General features: G+C 48.2%; 1 pseudogene; it reads right to left on the bottom strand.

Annotated features, from left to right (window-relative positions):
- Positions 1 to 13,726: 13,726 nt before the first annotated feature.
- LOC149360927 (uncharacterized) lies at positions 13,727 to 14,525 on the bottom strand (annotated as a pseudogene).
- Positions 14,526 to 14,877: the final 352 nt, after the last annotated feature.

The following is a 14,877-nucleotide window of genomic DNA, read 5'->3' on the forward strand; positions in this document are numbered from 1 at the left end:
CTGGAAGTGCTTCTGGAAGTGCGGTAAAATAATGGCAATAATCTTTTTGTTCATCACTAGCAATTGCCAAGTAATATGTAAACTCCATGAACTGTGTAGAGCGAAACAAACCTTTGCGAAATGGGTGCTATGCTCGATTAGTAAGTTAGGTTTGACTAGACGTGACTTGAGGTACCTCCAAATTACATGCACCAGTCTTTTGTAAGCTATACTTTTTTACAGTCAGAGTTTTAGAGTTTTCCACCAAATGTCGTAGCGCTGGCAGCCTATAGAACAAAACATTATTTAAATGATATCCTGCTTGGCAGAGGCAGGTTTCTTCGAAAAGATGTAGCTGTCTTTTGCGATTGTGTGGGTAATGATGGCCAGGGTTCCTCTCAGTTGGCGGAAGATAACTGTACAAAGGTCTTCATACGTCTGCACACAAAACAATTACCGAAGACACTTCGAAAATTCTACAGTGCGATTGGCGAAAACCTTGTGGTCAACCCACTGCCGCTTCTCCGAACTGCTTGGCGCTGTTTGGTGCATGGCCGCTTCGGAGCCATGCGTCTCACTAACTCGACTGCAACGAGACGCCTGGCGAGGGAGCGGCCACCGTTATGGGAGCGGCAGTGCAGCTGCCACCACCGACGCGCGCACGCTCGTTCTACCGCTACTGTGTGATGTCACGATTGCTATGCACGGCTGCGCCCCCACCGGCGCGCCGGTTGCTAAGGGGGGGAGGAGGTTGCACCGCTGCGCGGAGAAGAGGCCACAGTTGGCACGATTCTAGCGCACGGGCGGACACCGCGAGCACCAGCCATTAAAGGCTTTTGTTTTAATATATATTTCTTCAATTCGACAGTCGGCAACACCGGTGCCACCGGGCACGCGAACATGTGTCCAAACGGAAGAAGAATAGAAGATACACCATACATTAGGAGACAGCGTAGCACGACAATGGCCGAAGACGCAATCACTCTTTCAGCAGCTGGCGACAGTTCCTTTCAAACGCAAGGAAAATCAGTGGTTCTCTGGAACTTGGCAATGTGAGTGAGAGTATGCTAATAGAAGCCCGCTAGAACGTTGCTAATAGAAGCCGGACTGCGAAGACTGCGAAGCCGAGGAACCAGTGCTCACGACAGTCAACAAGAGAGCTCATCTCAAGCTCGCTACCAACTACTGCGGCTGGGTGGCGAACAAGTAGACGTGATATTTTTTAATTATTCGGGGTTTCTGAGCCGCTGGGGCCAGTGGCTCGCATTTACAGTTTAGGCGGCTGACAGAGTGCACAGACTTGCCTTCGAAATGGGCACACCTCAGAGAATCCCAGGAAAACGCTTTCGTGCGACTGTCTTTGACCCTTGGCAAAAGTTTAAGGCCAATTAGCCAGCGCCGCCTACTCCACTTTATGAAAACAAGAGATGATCCAGTTTGCGCTGAACGGACTAAACTTAGATAGCTGCTACATGTTCCAACACGATACATTATCCTTGTATAGAGCGAAATATGTGGCATGCCTTTTGGATGAGGAAGCCGTAATGCGCCTAGCATGGAGCACAAAGGATGCCGAGCTGAATATTATCAAATTGGTTTGGAAGCGGACCTTCACAAACTATCTTTCGGCACCAGAGAAAGTGTTGGTAGCAATATAAGGGGAGCCCTGCACCTTCAGGCTCTTTATGCTTCTCTTCCTGACTACGTAATTCAGGCCGATGGTGGCATAACGCGTCATTATGCACGAAAGCACAAGTTACCACTGAGAAGACTCTTGTTGTGCTGCACAGTGGCTTCATGTAGATTTTTTTAAGGCGAAATCCTTTAATCGATCATAGTGTCCTGACCAAGCCGTGTTAGCAAATTTGTCCGCGTTTCAGATTGGCCGAACTGGTCGTGACGTCACTGCGCGCAAATTTTGACGGGTGTCCACCGAAATGTGTGACACGGTTACTGCGCAAATTCCTTTCCTCGAATACAATTTTCGACTCGTGTCCACCGAGATATGTGAGACAGTTACTGCGTAATTTCATTTCCTCAGATACAGTTTTCATTTTCTTCACGCGGCCCCTCTTTCTCTTTCTTCTTTCACTCCACTTCCTCCCTTCCTGTACGGTGCACTTCAGGTGTCCACCGAGATGACAGAGAATTACAGCTCCATTTCCTTTCCTCAAAAAGCGTTGCGTTCAAAGGGCAACGCATCGCGCCGAACGGGTGGTGGCGTTCCGTGGACTCCCTGGCATCGCTAAAACACGCTGTCGCGTTCCACTTTTAAAGGCAAAGATTAAGCGTCATTAATTGGCAGTTAATTAGTGCACCAACAGAATGTGAAGTGAACAATAGCGTAGCAGCACTCACGCTTTCGCCTTTCACCACTTTAGCCGCTAAAGTTCCTCTTAATTTTTTTTCACACTAGCAGACACAAATAATTTTTTTCTGCTTGTTCTTGCATGGGTTACGCACATCCCGGTACCGCGAAACAAGAAGTACTTGCAATGATTCGCGTTAACAGCTTGCTGCGCTGCTTCGGGGTGCCGACGTCACGAACAAACACCACGTAAACGTTCCGACGTAGAGTGGGACCGTGCGGTGGTCTAGGGACCCAAGGGGGTCAACACACTTGGCATAATAAAGTTTCTTCTCTCTCTCTCTCTCTCGTTAGCAGCAATCGACTAACAAGCACACCGCCTGCGTGACAGATGCCGGTGGTGGTGAAAACTTTTATTTTGTGAAATAGAGTTTGGGAGCCACAGAGTGGCCCCGCTACATGGTCGGCGTCCCTACTCCGGGACACCGCATGACGAGGCCCTGTCTCTCGCCCGTTTCACCAGAGCCCTTTGGGACTCAAGCGAGGAGCAGTTGAGGAGGGCAGTCTCCCATGCCTCTCTGGAAGGGGTAGAAGAAGGGGGGAGGTGGGGATTTTGAGTACATGCCCACACCATGTGGAAGATATCGCAGGTCTCCCCACAGTGTGGGCATCGCCCATCCGTGTTAGGATCGTAATGTTTTATGATTGCAGGACAGAGTAGAGTACCTGTCTGCAGGCTCCTTAAAGTTCGCTCCTCCGTCTTACTCAGCCCTTTGCAGGGGCCAGGAAAAGATGCCGGCAGCGGGTAGAGCGAGAGGATCTTTTTTACTTGTCTGCTAAAAGCGGCTGATATGCACCGCTGCATGTGCTGTTTGAGCTATTGATATATGAAAAACCACTCTCGTGTTCATCCCATATTACTCATGATGATACATTGTGTCATGCATCCAGGACGGGGTTTCTCGTCACGATGAATTTTCAAGTACTATCTTTCTATTCTTTGCTTTATTGAGGATGCGGATTAAAAATAGTTTTCTTGTTTCGAGTGTCTCTAAGCGAGTGATTTCTTCTTTTCCTGGAGGGCGCTTGGAAAGAATTCTCACCCTAAGCCTCAACGCCACCGCAGCTGCTGATTTCACGCGACTGAGAGGAAGAAGAAGCAGACGAGGCCGTGCACTGACAAGCAGCAGAGAAGACCACTTATCTGGAGGCCTGCTCTTTCTCTGGAACGCGGCCAAACCAAGGTACCATTCTAAGCCTTCCGCGAACTACTGGAGCTGCTTGCCGGCCAGCGAAAACATTCCGTCATAATTGCAGAAGCGCTGAATGATGACACGCATAGATTTTTCTTCGATACCACCGCTGTGTAAGTGCGAGAGGCTTTGTAATGTAACATGCCAATAATATAGCAGACAAGGGAAGTGAAAACAGGGGCTCGTTATGACCTATATGACGGATGTCAGCTGCCACTGCAACCATAGAGCATGGAGGATTTTTCTTTGATAACTTGTGGTGTTCATCAAAGGGCGATTAATGGGGTATTTATTTTCAAAGATAACTGATTAGAAAGTAGAACAAGAAACAACCACAAGCCGCCGATGGGATCCGAGCCCATAACCTGCCTATTTCGCGCCCGGTGATCTGCTAACTGAGCCACCACGTCTTCTGCCAAAACTGCTTTCGAGGTTATGTATGTGTAGTGTTCGCTAGCCCCGCCCTCACCCATAGCGGCGGACGTATTATGTCCTGTATTAACGCGAGTTCCACGCTGGAACGCGGTCGAACGGCGAGGGCGGAAGCTGTGCGATAGCATTCTTATGATGCATATGGCACAAGACTGCCACACCTGCGACCCCCGTCAGCTATTGAGCAGACAAGGGAAAGGAAAAGAGGTGCTTGTTGTGAATTACAGGACGGAAGCCAACAGTCACCCTAACCGAGAAGCATAGGGAATTTTTTTAATAATTTCTGGGTCTGCATACCACCGAGGCAAGTGGTGTTTTTTATTCTGCTCTGCAATCAAGTAACTTTAAGTGCCCTATTAATCTCCAGCTGATGCACAACCCCTATCTTTTTTTTTAATTCCCTATGCTTCTGTGCTGCAGTGACTGTTGGCTTTCGTCATGTATGCCGATAATATGTCATTTTAGATTAACTACGATGTTTACCTGTCTCTACTATCATTCTGTTTAGGAGACATATTCAGCTTCAAATCAGTCTAGCCATTCTGCATGTGCTTTAAGTTCTAGGGGGCTCCTTTCCTGAGCCCAAGTGCGCAGGATGGAATCCTTACTGTGGCGACCGCATTTTCTTGTACCATACCTGCAAAGACTCCCAATTTCTGTGCGATGTCAGGGCTGTAAGTACATCTTAGCTGGTCGATACCAATCAGGCGCCTTCAATTACGGCGTCTCGTTTAGCAGATGTGCAGAATTAAGACGTAAAGCTGGCATACCATACTGCTTCAAATTAAAGGCCGACGCAGCAAATAAAATGATCCATTGGGTTGAAATCTTTAATTTATTTCTACTATTTCTTACTTTGGAACCCTCCAAAAATTATAGCGAAGTATGCAGTATAGAGTTTAAAAAATAACGTTTCTCGATGTGTCGCCAAAAATGTGTCACTGAAAGCAGCCCCCGGAGCGTGCTTCTTATACCCACGATGTTAATCAGGACCTTACTAAGAGTATACCTTAGACAGCCTCTGAGACGCCAAATACCTCTAGTTCCTGAACTTCAAGAGCGGCTATTGGCAAATCGAGGTCTGCGAAAGGGACCGTGAGAATACCGCCTTCATCACGCGCTTCCGACCGTACGAGTTTACGGCAATAGCAGCTGGACTTCTTTCTGCACCACTAACGTTCCTGCGTATAATGTACTCAATACTGGCTGACCTGATGTGACAAATTTCTCTCGTATACTTAGACAACATCGTTGTCTAATCTTGAACCTTTGAAGATCATCTGAAAAGGCATTCGTACGTGTTTGAGTCAATCAAGTCATTAGGGCTAACCCTGAAGTGAGAGGAGTGCCAGTTTGCTTACAGGAAGCTCGTGCTTCTGGGCGACATCGTAAGTAACGATTGACTACACCCGGACCTGCAGAAAACGGCGGGTATCGCACAGTTTTATTAGCAGACTGACAAGAATGCTGTACGCAAAATCCTGGGGCTGTGGGCATATTCGCGAAGATTTGTGAACCACATTTAGTGTATCGCCGGACCCTTGACGCAGCTAACGAAGTCGGATGGGCTGTTCAAGTGGGAAGCTCCATACCGGGAAGCGTTCCATGAACTACAGTGTTGTTCACAGTCGCCGCTCTTGCTTGGACACTTCGACGAAAATGCCGAAACCAAAATTCGTACCGAGGCAAGCAGTGTAGGGCTAGGCACCGCTCTCATCGAAAAGCAGCAAGGCCACGGGAGATTAAAAGCGTATGCCAGCCGCTCTGTCATACGCTGAGATCAACTATTCTATAGCGGAGGACAGCCTTGCGATAGCGTGGGCCACGTCAAAATTCCGCCCATACGAGTAAGGGAGGCCTTTTGACTGACCATCACTTACTCTGATGGCTTTCCCACTTCAAGGACCCCTCTGGCCGCCTCACTCGATGGAGCTCACGACCCCAAGTGTTTAACGCCACTGTCGTTCACAAGTCCGGAGGGATACACTCTGATGCCGATTTCCTGCCGCGAGCCCCTGTAGACGCACGGCCGCAGGACGACGATGACGGCGCCTTCCTTGAACCTGTCAAATCCAGCATCTTTGCACAGTAGATAATCTCAGACCCGACCTCCAAAACTCGTTCTCGTTTCTGTGTAGAAAGGTTAGGGTTCGGGCTAGTGGGTATTCTACATGAGGTTCGGTAGCGCACAACAACGAAGGGACGCAACACGATAGCTATACTTCCACTAAATGATTTTTTGCTGCTTACGGCTATATAAAGTAACAAGCAGGGTACGTGGATAGAAGCATACGAACGAATATCCTGTGACCAGCATGATGTGTCGAAACGTAAAAAAACAACCAAATCCCGCAAAAGCAAAACCCTAGTTAGCTCGTTTTGCACTATCGCCCGCTGCCGTGAATCCAGAAAGCTATATCTTTTGTCGATAATGATGCAGAAGGGCTGCTAACACAACACAATCTCTAACATTTCTGACGTGTTCACTGAGGCGCTTATTTAGGCAACGGCCTGTCTGCCCTATATACTACAACTTGCCAAACGAAAGCAGTATCTTGTAAACTATGTTGTCGGCACACGGGACAATCGGAGTATTATTCCATATCGAGGAGGGATTCCGATCAATGACGTCCGGGCAATGTCCTTACAAATGCAGGACAATCTCTCTGGAGCCGACATGTAAACTTTAATTTTCTGTCCAGTCGTATTAAGGACATGGGAAAGATTGTGAATATATGGCATGGGTACGATTTTGTGGAAACATTTGCCTTTATCTGCAAATCCCGTGTTTTTGTACTCTATGTGCCAGCCTTCTGTAATCGCTATAACGAGGTGCCTCGGGTGGCCTGCTGCTTGAAGGCGATCTACCTGATTGTTGAAACTTGTCGTAATTAGGCATGTACAGGTGCGGCCATAAGTAAACGGAGCACGCTATTGCGTTCGATGTGCAATCACGCTTTCTCCATTGGTAATGAAGAAGCGTTGTGTGTCTACAAGAAAGCTCACCAACCTCCGCTACCAGCATGCGCGTACCACTGCTGGAAATTTCATTCAGGTGACGCGTGAAAAATATTCGAAGACAGTTGCGTGCTCCGTTTACTTTTGTCCACGCCTGTACACAACTTACTGACTGCATCAGAAAGGCATGTTTTTACCACCACTCTCTAAACCAACTTCGTGTGTGCCGAGGAAAAGGGTAAGATGGAGTTGTTCCCTCTAGTCTCATACATTCAGCAAACACGACTCTGGGAAATGGTGGTGGTGGTGAAAACTTTATTTGCAACAGGGGAGTTTGGGGCACACAGGTCCGTGGGCCCCCGCACCGCCCCACTGCACTCAAATGTTCATGTCCCGGAGGCTCATGACGCTGGCAGCCCGGCCTACGGCGATGGCTTGGTTTTTATTTTATTTACAGAATACTGCAGACCCTAAGATGGGTCCAAGCAGGAGGGGAAAAAGCACAAAAAAAGAGGCGCGGCAGATTACATAGCACATTACATAGCACAAAACAGTAATAGAACATAGTAAAGAACAAAGAAAAAAAACAAAACAACTTAGCAATTATTAATAAGCAATTTTGTTAATGGCATCGATGCTGTTTACAACCTCAGGCGGGAGTTCATTCAATTGAATTATTGTGTGAGGAAAAAATGAGTATTTAAAAGCATTGGTTCTAGCGCTGTAAGGTGTAAGTGATTCCGTGTGACGATGTCGTGTTAGTCGCGTTGTGATCGGTTTAAGAAATAAATCTGGGTTCATGGAGAGTTTGTTATTTTTGAGTAGGAAAAGAAATTTCAATCGTTGAATTTTTCTTCGTGTTTGCAGTGTCTGTATGTTGTTTTGTGCCATAAGAGTGGTTGGAGAGTCAGTAGAACGATATTTATTAAAGATGAATCTAACACACTTTCGCTGGATCATTTCCAGTGCCTCAATGTTATGTTTTGTGTAAGGGTCCCGGACGGTGCATGCGTACTCAAGTTTCGGTCTGATGATGGATGTGTAGGCTAGAAGCTTAGCACTAGAAGGGGCACCTTTTAATCTATGCCTAAGAAAGCAAAGTTTCCGAAAGGATGACGTACATATGTTGGTTATGTGTTTGTTCCAGCTATGTTTATTGGTTATAGTAACACCTAAGTATTTGTATTCGTTAACTTCCTGAAGCGGATGATTTGTTGAAGGGCATACGAAAATGATAGGCTACTTTGTTTATTGGTCAGTTTCATAAAGACTGTTTTGTCATTGTTAAGCTCCATCTCCCATCGACTGCACCATGAGTGAATGTTGTGAAGGTTAGAATTAAGGATGACTTGGTCTTCGTAGGACCTGACTTCATAAAATAAAACAATCATCGGCAAAAAGCCTGATTTGCACTGGTTCACTAATTACATCCACAATGTCATTGATGTAGACCAAAAACAGTAATGGTCCAAGCACACTTCCTTGCGGCACGCCAGAAGTGACCGGAAGGTAATTGGAACAATGGGTATCAATACTGACGAACTGGGCGCGGTTAGAAAGGTAAGCAGAAACCCAGGAAATTATGAAAGAAGACCGATATTTTCAAGCTTACGTATTAGTTTGGCATGAGAAACAAGGTCAAACGCTTTCTTAAAATCTAGAAAAATGACGTCCATCTGCCCTGCTTTGTTTAGAATGTCAGAAAAACTATGTACAACAGAAGTTAATTGAGTGACGGTCGAAAAGCCCTTTCTAAATCCATGCTGGTGTGACGATAGAATGTCTTTGTCATTTAGAAAGGAAGTTATATAAGTGGCTACAGTGTGTTCGATTAGTTTACAAGAAGAAGATGTAAGTGATAGCGGACGAAAATTAGTAACAGATGAGGCTGTACCTTTTTTGAGTATTGGCACAATCCGCGCAACTCTCCAATCCGTGGGAACAGTGCCGGTTGATAGGCTGGCATGAAAAATTATGGCTAGAAATTGGGATAAAAGTTCACTATAACGGCGCAAGAACATATTTGGAATTCCGTCTGGACCAGGAGACACTTTTGTTTTCAGATTCAACAACATTGAAAACACACCTGCAGAAGATACAATGCTTGGTTCGGGATGGCATGACACAGCAGGCTGACATAAGAGGGAATTTGATTTCGTGAAAACACTGTGGAAATATCTGTTAAAATGCCCAGCAATGCTTGTTTTATCAGTGATAAGAACACCATTGTTCAGAATTTGGTCGACAGGTTTGTTTTTCCTGCACAAGTGTCTCCAAAACTTCTGCGGAGCATTCTGAATGAAGCTTGGTAGCGTGTGCTCAAAATAATGTCGTTTTGATTGCCCCACAGCCTATCGTAGAGCACCTTGCGCAGCTTCAACAGCGTTTCGGCAGGCACGTGTTCGTTTTAATTGCTTTAGTTTTCGTTTTAGGTGCAAGACTTTACGCGTAATCCAGGGATTATTTTTGCGTGATTTCTTTACTTTTTGGGAATAAAATTTTTTAGACAGTATGTGCAGATTTCTTTAAATTGATTCTACAGTGCAGAGACGTCATTTCCTTGAAAATCACTAAGGGATAGATCAAGGTAATCAAGTACGCTTTCGTCCCTGGCACGCGAAAACTCTTTCACACAAACAAGCTTAGCATGGGCAGAGTTGTGGGGTTTTTGAATTCTACATGAAAAATAGACCATACTGTGGTCAGAAATGCCGTTTTCCACCGAGACTGAAAAATTTTCAATTGATCGGCTGACAAACACAAGATCAAGTATAGAGGCACAAGTGCCCTGGACACGCGTTGGGTTTGTAACCACCTGTTGAAGATTGTGTTGTAACATAATATAAAAAATGCCATGCGTGCCAAGGCTGGAACCAGAAACAGGACAATTCCAGTCAACTCCCGGCAGGTTGAAATCTCCAAGAAGAATAATGCTATCATGAGTGAATTTGGTCATGTGATCAGCCAAATCAGAGAAGAACCGCTGTGACAAATCAGGTGGTCGGTAAACCACAAATAGAAATAAAGGCCTGCCCCAGCAGCATAGTTTTAACAAGATGCTCTCGTGATCATGAAGATGTGGTAACACAAAAGCTTGAATACCGTGCTTCACCAAGACAGCAACACCACCACCTCTTGATTGTCTATCACAGCGGTATACGCTATACGAAGGGGGGAAAACATCAGCATCATCTATTTCTTCTTTCAGCCAAGTTTTAGTGATTACTACAATATGCGGATTATAATCTAAGATTAGGGCTTCTAGTTGATCGCTTTTATTTACTATAGTACGGGCATTAAGGTTCAGCATGCGTAGGTTCTTATCGTTGGGCGGCTGGCGTCACTCCGTGCCTGAACTCGACTGACTGGACTGGCGACTGGACAGTTCAACTCTTGCACATGTGGCGTCGTCCCACGCATAAATTGTACTATCCACTTTCAATTTATCGTTTATCAGGGAGACCTTCTTTCCTTCTAGTTTCTCGTGCTTATCACTAGCCCAAAGAAGCTTTCTTTTGCGGAGCGTCTCGCGCGAATAATCGTTCTGAACCGATATGTCCGTTCCTTTAAGTTTGAACGCGTTTTTCATAATTTCCTGTTTTTCGTTGTAGTTCTGGAAGAATATTATGACTGGCCTTGGTTTTCCCGGTTTCCCAATCCTATGAATTCTTCCGATAGACTGGCAGGTGATGCTAAGCTTTTCAGTAAACTTATCGACAACTTTTTTCTTTAGTGACGACACAGTTTCATCCGGGTCTTCAGATAACCCGAAAACCATCAAGTTTGCGCGCCTACTCCGGTCCTCCAAATCAGTGACTTTCGCTTGAAGTTTGTTTAGTGTCTCTTAAATGTTCTCGATTCGTGCTACACTGTTTTTTAAGTCAGCGAACTTGGAGGTGAAATCAGACATAAGTTTTTCCAGATTTGCCTGCTGTGCTCGAAGGGCTGCAACATCATCTGTTAGCTTATTCTGGCCAGCCAGCAGTTGTTTTAGAAGATCTTTGGTACTAGGGTCCCCGGTATTTGGGCCGGGATTTAACTCGACATCCCCGCACAGAATGAGCTTGCATACGCTAAACACTTCACAAGCAATAGAAATGCACTGACGTGGGCACGGCAGAACCAAGAGACAGGCGCAATCACTCTTAATAGTGCAATAATAATCACTGACCTGCATGAAGCAGAGGAAGCGCATGTTAGGCCACATGCTTGTGCTTGGCCCGCCATGCCCACTGAACCCGAAGGCTTGCAGATCCTCTTTTATAGGAGAGCTCGATGACGTCACGCCGCTGGTAGACGGCGCTGAACTTGTCATGTCTGATGTACAAGAAAGGAGCAACAGGGCGTTGCTGATACAGACGAAGCCGCCGAGTATGCATCAAACTTTGGTCCATCTTGCTGCGATGGCGTTCCGGCAGAGCCAACTAGAAAAATCTGCATGAAGCAGAGGAAGCGCATGTTAGGCCACATGCTTGTGCTTGGCCCGCCGTGCCCACTCGCCCACTCGCAGCCCAGTAGGGTCTCCCAGCCTCCCAAGTGGTAAGGGGCTCCAGGCCTCGCGGGGGAGGATCCGCCGCGCAGAGGAAAAGAATATGGTCGAGAGTGGCTTTGGGTTGGTGGCAGAGGGTACAGGAGGGGTTTGTGTGGACTTGGTCATAGCGCGAGCGTATATAAGAGGAGGGCAAAGTGCGTGTTTGGAGCCGCCTCCGAAGTGTCTGATGATAATGGTCGAGGGAAGGATGAGGTGGAGGGTAGAGCCGACGCTCGGCTTTGCAGGCCCGCGTCATTTCACAGAATGAGTGCATGCGCTCTCTCGAGAACCCCAGATCGGAGGCCGCCGGTGCCCGGTTGAGACAACCTCGGGATAAAGCGTTGGCGGCCTGGTTTCGGGATTCCGCGAGTGGGCAGGCACCCATATAAGCTCCATGTGGCGGGGCGGATGTGCGGCGAGGGAGTTCAGTATGTGAATGCAGGGACGTGAACTCTCTCGCGAGCAAAATTTAGCATGGCAGTTTTAGAGTCGGAGAGTATATATCGGTCCTCCGTGCGTGTGATCGCTAAGGCAATGGCGGCCTCTTCGGGCTACTCCGAACTGGCAGTAGGGGATATATGAAGGGTGGCAATCGGTTGGAAGGAGGGGCTCGTGATGGCTACAACCGCGTCCTCGCCCGTGCATGCGGCATCCACCCGAACGGCATACGGTTCCGTGCCGTATTGTTTGTGGAGTGCCCGTGCGCGAGCTCTGCTGTGGGGTTCCTGGTAGGTGGGGTGCATGTGTTTGGGGAGAGGATTAATAAGTAATTTGCGGTGAATGTGGCGACGGACCTGGAACCGTGTGGGATCCGTGGCTGGTAGGCAGATACCGAGGGTGTGTAGGATGTGTCTGCCAATAGTGGTTCTCGCGAGACGTATGTATTGTGCCTGTCGGTGGGCCTCGTTAAGCTCCCCTATCGTATTGTGCAGGCCTAGTTGGAGAAGTTTTCCGGTTGAGGTATCTAGGGGTAAGTGCAGTGCTGTCTTAAATGCTGTTCGGATCATGGCATCCAGGGTGGAGATTTCCCCGGCCTGGGGTTTCAGGTAGGGGAGCGTGAAGATAAAGCGGCTGAGGACGAAGGCATGAGAGACGACATAGGTCATGCTCCTTCATGCCCCGGTGGTGTGCATAAACGCAGCGGATTAGGTGTGATATCGACACAGTTGTCTGCTTGAGTTTCGGTATGGTGAGTGTTTTTCCCGTTGTTCTGGATGTGGAGGCCATGTACCTGGAGAGTGTTTACCTCCGGGATGTGCCGGTTTTCCAGTGTCACGGTGACGGGGGCTGTGGGGCAGTTTCGGGTTGTGGGGCGGATTATGAGGAGCTCCGATTTCTCCGGAGAGCAGCAGAGTCCGATACTCCGCGCATGTGTTTGAGTGAGGGTAGCTGCCGACCTTAGAGTATTCTCTGTCTCCATCACTGCGATGGGTGGTCCATAGCGTAATATTGTAACTTGGCGGCCAGCCGAAGAATGAGGCGTGGTGAACCATGAACAAGAGATGACTTAATGGCCGCTGGCCTAGCGTGAGCGCTCCGTCCCGCGCCACTGCCAGCTTCGTCTTCTTCGTCACACTACCCGGGGCCACCCAGCGATCGTCCCGATCGGTGACGAACAGACGCGCGAAATGGCGATGGTCTTGAGTGGAGGGTTGAACAGTATGTAGAAGATGGTGCATTGCTCGCCGCCACGATGAGAAAGATTAGAGAATGAGTCGCGTTCCACGAAGAATCCGGGCCGTAGGGTGCCAGGAGCTGACGGCCGAGGTCCTTGGGCGCACCGAACGACAGGGGCAGGGGGGCGGTGTCCTCATGTGAGGGCAGGGTCTTGGGTCGGTTGGGTCTTGGGTCGTCGTGTATTGTAGTCCAGGCGGGGGACGGGGCAGGGGTGAGCGTCGAGGGAGGTTCAGGTCGGGCGGGGTGGGGCACGGCCGTGCGGGGCGGACCAGGCACTCACGGCCGACGTCCACGGCAGGCGCAGGACACCGAAGCTCCGGGACTAGGATGGCGATTTAGGGACTCCAGCACCACCGCCAAATATAACGTGGCGGCCAGCCGAAGAATGAGGCGTGGTGAACGTATAGTGTATTAGAATTAGGAGTAGTGGGTCGAGGGAAGGCGGCGGGCTGAAGCTGTTTTCGCCGACGCCGACAGATGGCGCTGCCGCTCCCTTCACCTCTTCACCTGGCAAGCGCGCGCTCGCTCGCAGCAGCTCGGTGAGTAGCTGGTGATCAGGCAGGTATGCTCCTGAAGTTATTCGGGCTCTACGAGGTTTAATCTTACATCAGACATTTATGGAAGAAAGGCAGATAGTCCTCTCTTGTAAAGTCATAAACGTTCCGTGTGACGTATGGCTGGCTTGCGTTCACTGTAGGTCACATAGGCATGTGAAAAGTCTGATTGCATTGGAAATATATACAAAATGGCTTTATTTGCAATAATTCGCAAATATTTTCGAGAAAACGCAAAGCTGCACTCGTGGAATTGAGGGAGCCGTGAACGAAAGCAACACCATCGTAGTTCCAAAACTTGTGCAGTGCCCAGAGCTCAGATGGTTTAGGGACTTCGCTTAGCTGAAATGCATAATTCTCGCGAGGCTGACATAACTCCGCTGCTTCGTCGTTCTGGGACGTAGTGATCGGTGATATATCCCCTTGTGTGCATTGCCTCTTGGCCGACAGGTCGCTGGGCACTTGCGAAGACGTTGTTTTTCTTGCTGGCCTCTCACGCGAGGGCTTTTTGGACAGATACGCGGGAAGGCTGGGCAAATTTTTGGTTCTGCATCTGGCGAAAGAAATGGCTTGCCACGTGGTATGCGCACCTCCTTGCCGTTGACGATATGCACATAGTCTCTTAATATGTACTTCTCTTCAAAATGCAGCTCACACACGGCATCCATCATTTCTAGGGGCTTGTCCGCACGATGCAAGTTGCGCTGCCATGTGCGGCGCCTTGCTTCTTCAGGAACCCCGAATAATGATAACTTCGGAGCATCCTTCACTCCACTGCAGCCGGTCCTATATCCAGGAGCAAAACAATAATTCCTCCGCCGAGGTTTGCTCATCTCGTAATATCATGGGCACGGTGTAAGAAATATTTCTTACACCGTGATCATGGGCTGCACAGTGCAGCAGAGGTGAAATCATGACGCACATGAATTAACGTACGGAGGAAAAACGCTTGCCCACGACGATCTTGTTGAAACCAGCGCGTACCCTACGTATATGCCTACGTATATGCGTGCACGTGCTAAGATTGCCGCGCAAAGTGTTCCGTTTCTCGTACGGTCAGTGGATGGCCCTTACCTGTTTCTTGGAGAAAGTCACGGGGTACACTGAATTGTCTTCTGACAATGGAATTTGGGGAATTACACCTATGTTAAACAGCATAGCAGAGCATGACACACTGAAAATGCA

This window comes from Amblyomma mixtum, chromosome 2 (genome assembly GCF_055824585.1).
Source record: "Amblyomma mixtum isolate Tamu chromosome 2, ASM5582458v1, whole genome shotgun sequence".
Classification (NCBI taxonomy): domain Eukaryota; kingdom Metazoa; phylum Arthropoda; class Arachnida; order Ixodida; family Ixodidae; genus Amblyomma; species Amblyomma mixtum.